At 49.3% G+C, this 4,852-nt stretch overlaps 1 long non-coding RNA gene across 1 annotated transcript; it reads left to right on the forward strand.

The window, feature by feature from the left end:
• The first annotated feature begins 595 nt into the window (after positions 1-595).
• Positions 596-2,396, forward strand: LOC127144468 (uncharacterized). The gene is made up of 2 exons (XR_007816168.1): positions 596-1,440; positions 2,152-2,396. It is a non-coding gene; the product is annotated as an uncharacterized LOC127144468 (long non-coding RNA).
• Positions 2,397-4,852: the final 2,456 nt, after the last annotated feature.

Raw genomic sequence — 4,852 nt, forward strand, 5'->3', positions numbered from 1 at the left:
AGTGGTAAGGTCAGGTCTGGTACCACGATCATGTCGAGGAATGAAAACATTTGAAATAGTGAATTAGAAAAGCCTAGTAAGTGATGAGTATAAGAATACTTAAGTAAACTTTAGCTTAAACTTAATTTTCCAATTTTGATAAAATATTCACATTGTAAATAAATCTTTAAACATAAAATTTTAGGTGCTATTTGGGCCCGAACTTATCACTATGGGGTTGGGTTACCATAGCCATAACCCTTGTTTAGGGTTTAATTATCGAAAACCCTAGCTTTAGGGTTTCCATATGTAACGCCCCAATGATCTTGTATCCATTTTTCTTAGTATTTTTTTTTTTATTTTATTTTATTTATTTATTTATAATTAAATAATGGAACTTATATCATTAAGATTTGGATTTTTCTTTTTTAAAGTATTAAGTAAACTCCAAATGAAATTATCTTGGTATTTAAGATTTTTATACGTATTTAAAAGTTGAGGGAAAGGAGGGATTTGTTGAGAAATTGGGTGAAATTTTAGAGAGAGAAGGGTGAAACTTGGAATTAATCAAAGAAGAGAAAAGAGGGAAATTATTTTATAAATAAGAAAAGGAAAAGAAAAGGAAAAGAAAAGGAAAAGAAAAGAGAAGAGGGAGAGAAGAAAACCCTAGCCGCGCCGCCGCCGCCGCCGCGAGCCACCGCCGCCGCCGCCGTCGCGAAACCCTAGCCGCCTACCCACGCCACACGCACAGCCGCGCCAGAATTCGTCCAAGCTTCCTCGCACGCCGAAGCCGAGTCGAAGCCGTCCATTCACGCGTCTGCAAGACGACTGGAAGCCGAAGTCACCCCTCGCGCCGCTTCGATCCGAGGCAGATCAGCCGAAACTCGTCGCGTCCCGAAGCCGAGATCCATCTCCACGTCGAAGCCGCGTCGCCAGCCGAACGCGTCTGCAAATCGGAGCCGCGAACGCGCCTACACCCGAGCCGCACCGAAGCCGCGAACGCGCCTGCCTCCAGCCGACGGACGAAACCGAACCCGGAACCACCACCCGCGCGTCCGAACCCGGAACCGCCCGCGCGCCCGAAACCGAAACCCGCGTCCGCGCCACACGTGCCCAGCTCTCCCCGCGTGCAGCCGCGCCGCGCCGTGCGTTCCGCGTAGCCGAGCCGCGCCCCCTCCCTGTAGCAAGCCGAGCCGCACGCGAAGTCCCTGTACCGAGCCGAGCCGCGCCTACGCCAAGCCGAGCCGGTCCTGTCTTCTTCCAGTCGAGCCGCCAAGCCTGTTTTGGCTCCTTCCACCTAAATTTTTGGTAATTTCCAAATTCCCTAGCCTGCCCAGTAATTAAATGAGTTAATTTGGAAATTTAATTAATTTAATTACTTTCCTCAAGAAGCAAATTGGACCAAATAGCTGCTGCAGCTTAGGACTTCCTCAGTAGGAACTCATCTAGCAACATCTCGAGGTAAGAGATTTCTACTACTAGCCCCATGTGAGAATTTGATGTTGCATGTTCCTTCAGTGACATACGATGATGGTTGGGCTTACGATGTATGATAATATTTTATCATGATCTGACGAATGACATGGCCATACTTCGGCATAATATTATAGTAATGAGAACCCTCGAACCATATGTGACTGTATGATAAGACTGATGGACTTATGATGTATGTGACTGTATGATAAGACTGATGGGCTTATGACGTGGGTGACTGTATAATGAGAACTATTAGTGACTGTTTGATGATAGCTGTAGTGGGGGATGAGATGGTGGTTATTTTCTGATGATAATTTGATGACGTATGCATATGTATGTTGGGATTGGGGTATCTGTTAACTTCTCCTATCTGAGTCGTACCTGCATGGGTGTCCTTCGGGATCACCACCTATTTAGGACTGTTAGGCTCGACGGGGCGCCAGTCCAGCATGACTATAGATATGACTCGAGCGACTCGACGGGGTCCTCGCATCCCGACGGTCCTAAGTGTCCCCTGGACACCGAAGACCAGAGTTATGTCCCTACGGGGCGCATGTTGCACGTGTTCGGGAGCGTGCCAGAGATTGGGTACTAGTTTCAGGACTCGATAGGAATGTTAACAGGCACCTAGTGGGACTAGTAGTGGGTCCCTTACTGAGTATTTTTATACTCATTCTCTTCATTTCATGTTTTCAGGTAGAGGACGAGGTAAGGGCAAGGGCAAACTGGCGAGCGACTCGAAGTGAGACCGTGAAGGGCCATAGGGGCTACCGCTTCCGCTTACCTTTATTTCAGATTTTCGCACTTGAGTTCGAGTACTTTCATTATTTACCATCTTTATGTAGATAGGGCCCGCTTAGGGATTTTAAACTTAACTCGTATTTCTACATGTTACTTTAACTATCTTTCATAAATAAATTTGCTAGATTTCTTTGCATTTATTTACACCAGATTTTATGACTTAAACACTGATCCTAGATTTAGTAACCACTTCGATTCAGCATAAAGAGTCGGGTCGTTACAGTTGGTATCAGAGCGCAGTGTTTTAGGTCCTGTAGACTGACTTATGATGTAAGTCATTTTGTTTTGATTTTACCGCACCCTATGGCTATACGGTCCTTCGTCACTCGCCAGGTATGCCTAAAGCTTTACAAATATTAAGATTATAATGTTGCCTGATTAGATTAGACTTAGAGAGAGAATATTGAGCTCTAGTGGTGAAAAATTTGTTGGTGAATTTTAGGAAGAATGCCGCCACGTAGAGGTGCACGTCGAGGAGGTGGCAGGGGAGGCAGAGGAGCCGGTCGTGGCCAACCGGCGGAGCAACCTGCCGCGCCGCCAGTCAACCCCGACGTACCAGTCAACCCTAATGCACCGGTCACTCAGGCGGATCTCGCCGCAATGGAGCAGCGTTACCAGGCCATGCTGCAAGCTGCTCTAGCGCCGTTCCTCGCTGCTCAGCAGAACCAGGCCGCCCCCGTTCAGGACCAGCCTGTAGTCCCTCCAGCCCCTGTTCAGGACCAGCCCGTCATCCCTCCAGCCCCGGTGGAAGCTCAGCCGGTGCCAGTACAACTGTCAGCTGAGGCCAAGCACTTGAGGGATTTTAGGAAGTACAACCCGAAGACTTTCGACGGATCCTTGGACAACCCCTTTAGAGCCCAGCTGTGGTTGACATCCATAGAGACGATCTTCAGGTACATGAAGTGCCCAGAAGACCAGAAGGTGCAGTGTGCAGCTTTCTGTTGGAGGATAGGGGGACTGCCTGGTGGGAGACTGCTGAGAGGGCGCTGGGAGGAGATGCCAGCAAGATCACATGGGAGCAATTCAGGGAGAGCTTTTATGCTAAGTTCTTCTCTGCCAACGTGAAGCACGCCAAGCTCCAAGAGTTCCTAAACTTGGAGCAAGGCAAACTGAGCGTGGAACAGTATGATGCCGAGTTCGACCTGTTGTCCCGTTTTGCCCCTGATGTGGTAAGGGATGAGGCCGCCAGGACTGAGAGATTTGTTAATGGCCTCAGGTTAGACCTCCAGGGTTTTGTACGAGCTCTTCGACCAACCACTCATGCGGATGCTCTACGCATAGCACTGGATCTGAGCCTGCATGAGAGAGCTGATCAATCTAAGGTTGTCGGCACAGGGTCAGCCTCGGGACAGAAGAGGAAGGCGGAGGCGCAGCCCGACGTAATACCACAGCGGACTCCGAGGTCAGGAGGTGTCTTCCAGAGACACCGTCGGGAGCTGGCAGCAGCTGGGAGAACTTTGAGAGAGCTACCCACTTGTACTACCTGTGGGAAGGTCCATGGAGGACAATGTTTAGCTGGGAGTGGAGTCTGCTTCAGGTGCAGGCAGCCGGGGCACACCGCTGATGCGTGTCCTCGGAAACCCTTAGAGACGACGCCACGTCAGCCTTCTGCTCCCCAGCAAGGGAGAGTCTTTGCCACGAACCGGCAGGAGGCCGAGCGAGCTAGTACGGTGGTGACAGGTACGCTCCCAATCTTGGGGCATTATGCTTTGGTACTATTTGACTCGGGGTCATCGCATTCATTTATATCCTCTATTTTTGTCAAGCATGCGGGTTTAGAAGTAGAACCGTTGGGTAGTGCCTTGTCTGTCTCTACTCCTTCTGGAGAGGCCCTTTTGTCTAAGGAAAAAATAAGGGCATGTTGGGTAGAAATAGCAAACCATACCTTGGATGTAACCTTACTGGTGCTAGATATGCAAGATTTCGATGTAATTTTAGGCATGGATTGGTTGTCCACTAACCATGCAACCATAGACTGTTTCAATAAGGAAGTAGTCTTTAACCCTCCTTCAGGGGATAAGTTTAAATTTAGAGGAGCAGGCATGGTAGGTATACCCAAGGCCATCTCAGCAATGAAGGCGAGTAAGCTACTTAGCCAGGGTACTTGGGGTATCTTGGCAAGCGTAGTAGATGTGGCAGAACCAGAAGTTTTCCTATCTTCCGAACCAGTAGTAAGGGAGTACCCTGACGTTTTCCCCGACGAACTCCCAGGACTTCCGCCTCCTAGGGAGGTAGACTTCGCCATCGAGTTAGAGCCCGGCACCGCCCCTATCTCTAGAGCTCCTTACAGAATGGCCCCAGCCGAGTTAAAGGAGTTGAAAGTCCAGTTACAGGAGCTGTTGGACAAGGGCTTTATCCGGCCCAGTGTATCACCTTGGGGAGCCCCAGTGTTGTTCGTGAAGAAGAAGGATGGGTCGATGCGCCTTTGCATTGACTACCGAGAATTGAACAAGGTGACAGTTAAGAACCGCTACCCCTTACCCAGAATCGAGGACCTGTTCGACCAGTTGCAGGGGGCCACCGTCTTTTCCAAGATCGACCTGCGATCAGGCTATCACCAGTTGAGGATTAGGGACGGTGATATTCCCAAGACGGC

This window comes from Cucumis melo, chromosome 12 (genome assembly GCF_025177605.1).
Source record: "Cucumis melo cultivar AY chromosome 12, USDA_Cmelo_AY_1.0, whole genome shotgun sequence".
Taxonomy (NCBI): Eukaryota; Viridiplantae; Streptophyta; class Magnoliopsida; order Cucurbitales; family Cucurbitaceae; genus Cucumis; species Cucumis melo.